The sequence below is a fragment of the Strongylocentrotus purpuratus genome, unplaced genomic scaffold (assembly GCF_000002235.5).
Source record: "Strongylocentrotus purpuratus isolate Spur 01 unplaced genomic scaffold, Spur_5.0 spur5_scaffold_10, whole genome shotgun sequence".
NCBI lineage: Eukaryota > Metazoa > Echinodermata > Echinoidea > Camarodonta > Strongylocentrotidae > Strongylocentrotus > Strongylocentrotus purpuratus.
This window is the reverse complement of record NW_022145595.1, coordinates 26049533-26061309: the sequence shown is the minus strand read 5'-3', so window position 1 is coordinate 26061309 and position 11777 is coordinate 26049533.

The window sequence follows — 11777 nt, the reverse complement described above, 5'->3', positions numbered from 1 at the left end:
GTCCCAGAAAAAACGAAACCGAGATACATCGAGGTTTTATTATAACTTAGTCACATTTATAATTAATAAATGACACTGTGGAAAGCTTAGATCCTCTTCTTTCATTTGATGCAACTTATATGATGCATATTTCACGCATGTGTGATTAAAATCAATTTAAAGAGAGGAAACCAAAATTCAATCGGCGGACGGTAACTGAATTTCGACGAGAAAATCAGATTTCTAAAAATTTGAGTTTTTGCCCTTTGATAATGTAGGCGCGGATCCAGGATTTCTTATAGGGGGGGGGGGGGCAAATTTGAAATTATGCGAGCCAAATATTGGTACGTGGTGATGACCAGCGCTTGTTGAGGTCGTAACATGGTCTTAAAGTGTAACACGACCCCCTAGCTCCTGAAAAAAGAGTCGCTGCGTGCGCGCGGCGCTTACGTACAGCAGTATACTGCTCACTTTCGTTCCAGCTAACTAGCTAGTTGCTGCAATTGTTCGACTAAAGTGTACCAATTCAACATTTAAAGCTTAATACAGACCGATAGGAAAGATTATGCCTTACATGAGTAGCTTCGTAAGCTTTCTTTTATCCCATAAAGAGAGAGAGAGAGAGAGAGAGAGAGAGAGAGGGAGAGATTCAAGTGGAAAAGGCCGAAGATTGTCATTACCGCGAAGCACTGCGCTCCGACTGCGCTACATGCACAGCAGGCCGTGTTAATCGCCATTCGTTATGGGGGACAAAGCCATCACCTACCTACTACGTAATTCTGGCGTGTTTCATCAAGTGACTTCAGTCCAGGCGCGTACGCAGGGGGGGGGTTTGGGGGGTTAAACCCCCCCCTTTGGAATTTTTTGTGTGTAAACCCCCCTAAAAAAAACTAAAACCCCCCCCTTTTGGATTTTTTTTTTTTTTTTTTTTTTTTTTTTTTTTTTAATTATTAAAAAAAAAAAAAAAAAAAAAAAAAAATTATTCCCATGGCCGACCTAAAAAAGGTGACCTTACCCCCCCCCCAACGGAGCAAAATGTCAAATTTCCAATTTCGAGACCAAAAAAAAAAAAAAAAAGTGTCCTCTTACCCCCCCCCCCCCCCCCCCCCCCCCCCCCCCCCCCCCCCCCTTATTCAGCGGTCGGCTGAGTCGTTGCGATTTTTTTGGGACCAAAAAAAAAAAAAATGTGTCCTCTTACCCCCCCCCCCCCCCCCCCCCCCCCCCCCCCCCCCCCCCTTATTCAGCGGCTGGCTGAGTCGTTGCGAAATTTTCGGACCGATTTATAAATGTTAAAACCCCCCCCTTGAAAAAATCCTGCGTACGCGCCTGCTTCAGTCTAATAGCAATACCAGTTGCCATTAGAATTTGGAGATATCATTGTTTCTGATTACATCTATCTAGCACATTTAACTTCTCTTGATGATGAAAATATGCCGGAAAGTAAGCCGCAAAAAAAAGAAAACAAATGAAAAAGAAATTGAAGAAGCAGAAGGAAGGAAAGGAAGAAGAAAATGGGATAAGAAAGAAAAAAGAAAAAGTAAAAAAAGAAAATAAATATAAATAATAAATGAATAGAATATAGGAAAAAGAAACCAAGAAAGATAGAAATAAATTGAACGAAAATTGAAATGAAAAGAAGACGAAAGAAGAAGGGAAAAGAGCAAGATAATATTGATACCATGTCTTCACTTCTAGTCAACCTCTTGTTTTTTTTATAGGCCTGGCTACCTTTTTTTCCCTTCTTTCCTTTATCTTTTTCTTATTTTTTTCTCTAATTTTAAAAGTAATCTTGGTTTCTTATATTTTTCTTTCCTTACTCGTATACTGTGAAGAAATGATTTCATCCTATGGCGTATTTCATCTGGATTGTATGTTTGTCACAAGTTCATAAGTGCCCCTTATAATATCTGATAATAGCCCTTTTTATTGTTTACCTTGACACGCGTCCCCTCTAATAAGTGCCCTTTTACTTTTTGATATGTGCCACTTTCCCCTTTTTAATAAGAGCCCCTTCCCTTTCTCATAAATTCCTCTTTGACACATGCCTCCTTTTCCTTTCTTGTAAGTACCCTTTCCCTCCTAATGGGTGCCCCTTTTCCCTTTTTTATACGGCCCCTCTCCTTTTCATAAATACCCCTTTTCATCTTTGATAAATGCCCCTATCAAAATCTTATAGGTTCCCCTTTTCCTGCGACAAATGCCTATTTTTCATTATCATTAGTGCCCCTTTTAAAAATCTCTGGTGAGTGCCCCTTTTCAGGTGCGAGAAATGCCCCGTTTTCACCACTGATTACTGCCCCTTTTACTTAGACACATGTTCCTTTTATTTTCAAATAAATGTCCTTTTTCCATCTGAGTGCTCCATTTTCATTTATCCATAACATGTGCCCCTATTTTTTAAGCGACTAAGAGCAACTCTTTTTCTTTAACCCCCCCCCCCCCCAAGCTTGTGTCTACGCTAGATCGCATTTATAGTTGATATAAGTGTGTTATATAGTTTTCAGTCTTTCATCATCGTGATTAAAATCCCAAGCTGTAATTTTTCGCACAGCGACCTCACTTATCTTGAAACTTTTGCTTCCATGTCATGTAAGTGAATATTCAGATTGTGCAAAGTAACATGATGCTTAAACAGTAGCTAATTGGACCATGCATGTTCAGTTAAAAGAGTCTGAGAAACAAATATTGAAATCATCCCTCATTATTGTGACCACAATTTAAACAATTTTATATTTTTGCTTTGAGATTTCCCTTTGTATGTGCCCTCCCCCCCCCCCGAAAGTGTCTTTTTTTTGTCCCCCCCCCCCTGAATATATTGATTAGTTAGTTAATTCGGCGAGACATTGCTGCGGCCAGCTGGTTAGTTCGAGTGAACAGCAAACACTTAGCTAGATGTATTATGCCAAGGCGCTGTGCGCATCGACTAATTTTTCAGGAACTTAGGCACCGTGTTACACTTTAAGACCATGTTACACTTTAAGACCTCAACAAGCGCTGACGTAATGGGGGGGGGGGTGGGTGCAGGGAGGGGCGAGTTTCCCCCTCCCTCTTCCGCGAAGCGCGGAAGGTATGACTTTTAATTTTATTATTAGAGAAAGAAGACGAAAAGTGTACCCTTCTCGACTCTTAATCCTTGTCTGAATTCATCCCCCCCTCCCGCGGGAAGCACGGAAGCTTTTACGTTTCATTAAATCATAAGAGAAAGAAGACGATTCGTTGTACCTTTCTCGACTCTTAATCCTTATCTGAACTCAGTTCTCCCCCTCCCGCGCGAAGCGCCGAAGCTTTTACGTTTCATTTAATCATGAGAGAAAGAAGACGATTCGTTGTACCGTTCTCGACTCTTAATCCTTGTCTGAAATTCAGCTAAAGGGTTTTAGGCATTAAATTACGTTCGTACCAAGGGGCCTGCCTTAGTGTCCTTGGTTGGGTTCAAGGGTCAGAGCCCCCGGAAGCTCAGGGTTTAGGCGTTTAATTACTGTCAGATGAGCATTTTTGTGATACCTTTATTATTTTGTGACACTGGCAGGACTCTATTTGGCGTGGGGTCCAGGGGGTGGAGCCCTCAGAAATTAGGGGTTTTTAGGCATAAAATTACCGTCAGATGAGCATCTAAGGGCCTGCCTTAGTGCCCTAGGTGGAATCCAGGGGTCAGAACCCCCGGAAGCTCAGGAGATTTAAGCATTTAATCACGGTCAGATGAGCATATTTTGATACCTCATTATTTTGTGACACTGACAGTTAACTATTCTTTCTTTCTTGCTCTCTTTCTTTCTATTTCTCTTTAATATACTTTTCAAAAATAGCTGGGGGAGGGAGCTCAAGGCTCCCGATTCCCGCCGTTCCACGGGCCCTGACATGTAGGCATCTCAATTTTCTTCCCTGACTGTAAGTTTAGGAATTTTTCATTTTCCAATAAACGAATAAAAAAAAGGTGTAATTACTAAAAAGTGAGGAAAAATCTCGGAAATTATGTCATTTCAGCATAATTTGTAGATCACCGGGGTAAGCGGTCACTTTTTTTTTTTTGAGTCCAAAAAAATCGCAACGACTAAGCCAGCCGCTGAATAAGCGGGGGGGGGGGGGGGGGGGGGGGGTAAGAGTAAGAGGTCACTTTTTTTGTCTCGAAATTTGAAAATTTGACATTTTTCTTCGTTGGGGGGGGGGGGGGGGGGTAAGGTCCCCTTTTTTAGGTCAGCCATGTGCATAAATTTATTTATTTATTATTTTTTTTTAATAATAAAAAAAAAACCAATGGGGGGGGGGTTAGGTTGTCTTTAGGGGGGTTTACACACATAAAAATACCAAAGGGGGGTGTTCAACCCCCAAACCCCCCCCCCCCCCCAGCGCCTGTATGAAAAGGCAGAAACTCAAATTTCTGGAAATGTGATTTTCTCTTTGAAATTCAGATACCGTCCGCCGAATGACTTTTTGGTTTCTTCAAATTGATTTTAATCAATCATGCGTGACACATGCATTATGAGTTGTAAAAGGAGGATTTAAGCTTTCCAAATATGTGTCATTTATCATTTAGAATTGTGATTAAGTTATGACAAAACATCGATAATTCTCGGTTTCGTTTTTTCTTGGACGCACTTTATACGTCAGGATGGTGCCGAGTCGAGTAACTAATAACAATAATAGAAGCCCTGACAAAAATACAGGGACACCAATGAAAAATTAATACAGAAAAGAGGTTTTTTAATTTTTAATAACCAAATTACATACTACAAAAAAAGTTAGTGATGATATATTGATTGCCATATAACGCTTAAAGTCAACAACTGATGGATCATGGATGAAGCTATCCACACACACTCTCATTCGAGGATGAAGGTAGGTAGGCAATAGCGTGGTTTGACCCTGGCAGAAATCACAAAGATTCTTGGTATCCGAAAAAGGCTGATTTGACGGAGCCAATCTAATGATGCCTTTATGAAACTAGCGATTCATTATAGTGTACAAATCGCTGAATGTAAACCGAACATGGTGCGAACAACCTAACTGTAAAAACGTATCCGAAGTATTTTAATTTTGTTCTTTATTTCTTGTTTTGTTGATTTGACTTTGTTTGGCAATTAGTCACAATTGACTATTTATGCAACACACTTTTTGTATGAATCATTTATATATATATATATATATATATGTCAGAGTTGAGAATTCTCGCACTTATAAAGGACAAATGACGTAGACTTTAATTCAAGATCGTCTATTTATGGTTGTAACAATTTAATCATGATGAGCTATTCGTTATTCAATGGCTAAAAGATGGGGGGGGGGGGGGGGGGGGGGAGCCCAGGAAATATTACTTATTATTTATGTAACGAATGTGAATGTGAAATATGAAATAAAACTAAAACTGAAAACTAAACTAAAACTAAATGTTGTCATTTTGCTATTTTGTTGAAGCCTAAAACATTGGACACAACTTTCATAGCATCGTATTTTTACTAAGAAAATCATAATGTTTTTTTTTTTTTTTTTTTTTACTAACTATCAAATGAAAATATCCGGGGTACCCATTTAAAGAAACTGATTCACTGGTCAATACCCAGAATTATATTTTACAGGTATAATTCTTTGGTATTGCTAATTGCAACTAAGGCTATGTCTAGGCTCATCTTCCCACCAATAGTATAGTTATAATGAGATGTATAGCTCGGACAAGCTTTTTGAGGAAGCTTTTCGTGAAACTGTTATGCCTCAGTCACTCCTATGCATATTTGGCTTGCGTATTGCTGCGTATTTATGACATGCCGTTTTAACATTTATTCCTCTTTCTTGATATCAGGAAATGATTTTTTGTTGTTAACCAATGGTAATTCTTTATATCAAGAAATAGGAATAAATGTTAAAACGTCTTGCCATAAAAACGCAGCAATACGCAAGCCCAAAACGCAAAGGTGTGACTGAGGCATTAAGGGAGATCGGAGACATCTCCGTATAGTTGGCGGATAAAGTTATTACTGTTTTATTATTGGTTTCGAGAAACAGGCCTCAGAAAGATGAGTATCAAAATGCCCTCTACGTTTTGGGATTTTTGGACAAACTTTGCTAATGCCTAGTTCACACCGACGCCGAATGTCGCGCTTTAAATCGGCGATCAATTCGGCGTCATTTTTTCAAAAAATCTCACGATCTCCTGACATATGTTATGCTAAGTTCACACCGACGCCGAATTGATGGCGCATTAAATCGGCGAGCAAAGCGGCGGCAAAGCGGCGGCAAAGCTTAATTAAAGCGTAAAGACCGTAATAGAGCGTGAGAAAGCTTTGAGCAATTCGGGACATTCGGCAAGAGCGCCAAAAATTTAAACTCTGTTAAGCTTTCCTACGCTTTGAGCAAAACTTTGATAAGCTTTGTGACGCTTTGATAAGCTTTAATACGCTCTCCCCGCTTTACGCAATTCGTGACAGATCGCCTCAAATTTTTAAACAGTTTAAAAAAAATTGGCGCTCTTGCCGAATGACCCGAATTGCTCAAAGCTTTCTCACGCTCTATTATATAATGGTCTTTACGCTTTAATTAAGCTTTGTTACGCTTTGCCGCCGCTTTGCTCGCCGATTTAATGCGCCATCAATTCGGCGTCGGTGTGAACTTAGCATAACTCAGGGTAGAATGAATGGTATGAATGAATGAATAGAGAACTGTAAACGATTCGGAATGACGCGGTGTCTACAATTCAGTGCAATACAACATCAAATAAAACATCTGTAAATGCAAATCAGCCTGACATTTACTCTTCAAAACACCTTCATCCAGATTAGCGAATTTTACCTCATCGTATAGAGCCGAGTTGGCTGCCATTGTTCTTGCCCTTCAATGGATCGAAGAAACAAATATCTATACAGGTTCAGTCATTTTTAGCGACTGCTTAAGTGCCCTCACAGCCTTGAAACATTTTAGTGACGAATCCTTTGTCACAGAAATATTTATAATAACGACCCGATTGAAATATAGAGGGATCGAAATCTCTTTGGAATGGATTCCAGGCCACTGTGGGATAGTGGGAAATGAAAAAGCAGACTTTTACGCAAAAAAAGCTCTAACTCAGGAAATTGAAATGCATAATAAATTGACTTTATTTGAAAACACAAGTTTAATTTTGTACAGTTAAAAGTTACTTTGGCAAGAAAGGTGGAATGATACCCATCGGCATTAAAAAATCCTTCAGCCAAATATCATCTCACAATATTCTTGTAAATTGGGAAGAAAAACTGATACTATTCTTAGGCGACTACGCCTGGGAGTGTCTGGACTCAACCAGGACCTCCTACATTTGGCATCCACTCCACAGGTTTCTGTGACAGCTGTCCAACAAAAGAAACGGTCAGACATTTTTTGATAGAATGTCCAAACTATATAATAGAATGGGCCATGTTAATGTCAGAAGTTAATATTTCCAAGGAAGAGGACATTATGATATGTTTACGAAAAGGTGACTCTCGTGTACAAGTGGCAATTGCTCGCTTCGTTTTTAGAACGAAGCGATTATGTAAAGAGTAAAATCAAATTTAATTAAAAAGAAAAGAAAAACAGAAACCGCAATCAATTTGAACTGAATAGAAGATAAAATAGGTATTTTGTGTATAACCTTATATAGGCCTATTAGTGTATTGTTTATTTGAAGTTTTGATCGTATAGACCTATATCTTATTTAGGCCTCTTTTAATTTAAAAAATAAATAAAACAAACAAATAATTAAAACAAATTATTATTATTATTATTATTATTTATTTAACCAATCGGAAAATATACAGTGAGTATAACAATCAGATAATACATAGAAATATAATACATACACACAACTTTAGGGAAGTGGAGAGGAGAGAGAGAGAAGGATACAATCTGCTGGCCAGGGGTGACAAAAGCAATTCAAATTGCTATTACTCGAAAGCATGTCACCCCCAATAATAATTATAGTAGTTAAAAGTCATGCACTATATAAATAATTTCATGAACTAACTCATATAAACTACTAAAGACCACAAGTGTTTTGCTTATGCCTGTTTTTGCAGTTGTTTTTTTCCTAATAAATAAACAATCCCTCTAAACATACAGGTACACGACGCCCCCTTGTCTATGCCAGAGTGACCTAGGTTGAGTTTATCAACCAAGAAGCGTACGGCGTAACGTAACTCGCTGGGCTGGTAAGAAGGCATCATAGAAAGGACAGGGCCAGCGTGAGTTGGAACTGTGTGCGGATCGTGGTTTAATTTGATTTTGTTTTGTTTTTTTGTTACATAACACTGGGTAGACTATGACTAATATTATATTAAAATGAGATTGGGAAAGGGGAAAACAAAAGAAAAAAAGAAAGAAAAAAAAACCAAGAAAGAGATGCGATGAAATTGGCAACAATAGTCAAATTTGACTAATAGACATTATAATACCAAACGAAGAAGAAGAAGAAAGATGAAAAGACGTATACCCACAATATTAGAAACGTTGATATTTCCTCACGGAAGTGAACTTTTTAAATCATCTTTTGTTAGCATTAGCACATTCTGCCAAAGTTCAAACTGCTTTAATAATCAGACGGATAAGTTCTGTTCAAAAATGTTAAAAGTACTAATTGACGAGTTTAAACCAAACAAACAAGGCAGCACCTTTTCTTTGTTTGTGCTCTTTATTGTTTATACTTCTTTGATGTTTACATATTGTGCATTCTATAATCATATTTATCAGTACTCGTATTTAATATATGCCTAAACATCCCCTGCTAGAATGGTCATACATTTAATGTTCACTTGGATTGCATTATCTAACTCTATTAACTGCTATCTCTACTATTTAATGTTTAACCTAAACATCCACCCTCATATAACACAAGGTTTTTATGTTTATTTTATTATGCATAGTCTATGTTTATATTCACAACTTATATTTTCATATTTCATCGTTTACATTCTAACACATTGTCGTTGACCTATTAATCAACTTGAATTCCACTGCTTAGTAGTCGTAGTAGTAGTAGTAGTAATACTAGTACTAGTAATAATAAAAATAATGATAATAATAATGATGATAATAATGATAATAATAACAATTGGTTATTTATTAATTTATTGTCCAAAAATGTGGTAATAATTCTTTCCACCACCAGTAGCAGGTAATACCACTAATAATCAATACAAACAAAAAGTACAGTAGAACATCGTTTATGATGGAATATGCCTTCGTATTTTATGACATACGTGTATATACATGACTCAATATTTTTTCATTATATTTGCACCTGCATTGACTCATTCAAAATATATCTTATATTTCTTTTTCATCAGATACCTCAGCAGATGGAAAGAACAAAAAAAAATCGAAAATAGAATTAAGTTTCGTTGCTCCATGATGTAAGATTCATGTTTTTCTGATACATCATTCACATCATTCAGAAAATGACAGTAGGAAACAAACTTCAATGAAGGAAGATAAACATATATGTATATATATATATATATATATATATACCCAAAAGGAGATATTTCAACTGATCCCCGATATCAAAATATTAAGGAGTAACGCGAGTAGAAATGGTAAATGAAAATGAAGGAGGAGCACAGGACGAAGAAAAGAAAGCCATGATAGTTTTTGACAGCTTTTCGTCATGGTATTATAATTGGATACATGACAAGAAACGCCACAGATTATCATCATAGTTTATCTTTAAGTTATTAAGATAAACTTTAATATTTCAAGATAAGTTTTAAAGCATGTTTCATCTTCACGGAAATATTGATACATGAACAAATTATATATGTACTAAATTTAGACTGAAAATATTTTGTCTCTCACATTTAGAAAAATTAATTTCCTGATAACTCTAAGTCATTGTGATGGACTTGGATCTTTCTTCTCCTCGTGTATTCAGGTCTTAATCAACACATTAAGACTGTATTTAATGTTTTATCATAGTACTGTTTTAATGCCTGGCACCTTGACATAATCTCTCTTTGTGGCGTCATTCAATTCTTCGTAGTTAGCTTCTTGATCGGGTTTTGTCTTTGTGGCGTCATTCAATTCTTCGTAGCTAGCTTCTTGATCGGGTTTCTTAAGATCTTAGCTATGAGAATCGGTATTCAGATCTTGGTAGGTATGGGTTTCAAAATTCAGGTCCTGGTAGGTATGGGTATCAAAATTCAGGTTCTGGTAGGTATGAGGGTCGGTAAAATTCTCGTACCTCTGAGCATTGGTATTCAGATCTTCGTAGGTGTGGACGTCTGTCTGTGACTGATCAAATACAGAGTTCTCATATTGCGGAGAAGAATCGGACTCCTTCCCCTTAGACTCTGTAGTGGCTGATTCATCGCTGAAAGTTAATATTATGAACTCATAGATAAATTCCATCCATAAAAAACATAATTACAACAAAATAAAGTCCCAAGAAAATATAAACATGTCAACATGACATGTGGGAATTGGTATGGTACTTTTAAAACGCATGTCATTAACATAATAAGTCTTTCAAGCGGGTTCCCTTAATATTTAAAGATCTTAAAATTGCCTGAAACGTACTCTAATTTAAATAAAAAGTGATTTTAAGCATTTTAAAATTTTGCGCGCGTACGTACGCGCGTTTTTTTTTACCTGGAATTGACCGGACGGATATTGACCTTGATCATGATATAGGAATGAGAAATGACTTTCCGTTATGAAGATATGATCATGGGTTTATTTACACAAAATGACGCCTGGATGATGTCACGATAATCTGATGAATTTGAAAATGTTCAATTGCGGACATGTCTTATGACAATGACCTATGACTGTGCCAAAATTGACTGAACGGATCTAAGAGTTATTGTCTGCAAAAAAGAGTGGATAATAAATAACAAGAAAGAATAATAATAAAGAAGAAAGAAATTTCTGACGAAATCAATAGGTGCTCTGTCGAAGACAGACCACCTATAAATGATTTTAAAAATTGAGTCTGAACAAAGTAAAAAAAGAAGTAATTTTCGTGAGCTTGGTACTGGTACTCTATTGTCATGGACGTACACGCTGAGTGCATCGCTTCACGTTGACAGAGAGATAATATTATTTCGATTTTTGTTTTCTTCAATATTTGCAGACATTTGTTTAAGTTTATATCATGGAGGATCCACACTCAGATTCATCTGATTTCAACAGTGTGCGTGAATTCGACGAAGGATCTGGATCGGAGTCAGAATCGAGTTCTGGGCCCCGTTGCACTAAACTTACCATTGATGACAACTTTGTCATCAATGGTAACTACCATGGAAACCTTGATTTTGATTGGCTATTGATCCCTGTTACCATGGTAGTTGCCGTTGATGGCAAAGTTACCATCAATGGTAAGTTTTATGCAATGGGGCCCTGATTATTGACAGATCCTGAAGATGAACTGCTAAATGTGCGTTGGCAGCCAGTGATAGGGGTACAACCGTATAGATTTGAGCCTCCGCCAAAAAAATTGCTGACGATGACGACAATGATGTTGTTGGCAACGAAGAAAACTACATTGAAAGAAGACTCGGGAACAATGACTGGTGAGCTGGAATAGATTCGACGTTGACTTTTATAATAAAATGTGTCATTCACTCGCGGTAGCACCAGGAAGCAAAGCTTCCTGTAGCACTGAGCAGATCTAGCAGTAGGCACTAACACTCAGTAGTGGCTACTGCTGCATTCTGCAGCTAGCTGCGACCAGGATGGCCGGGGGGACAGCGGGCGGGATGCCTGTACTGCGCTAATTTGGCTTCTACTGGTCACCTTGTGTCTTTGAAAAATAGATTGTGGCATATCAATATAGGCACATATTCAAAGTCATACACTTG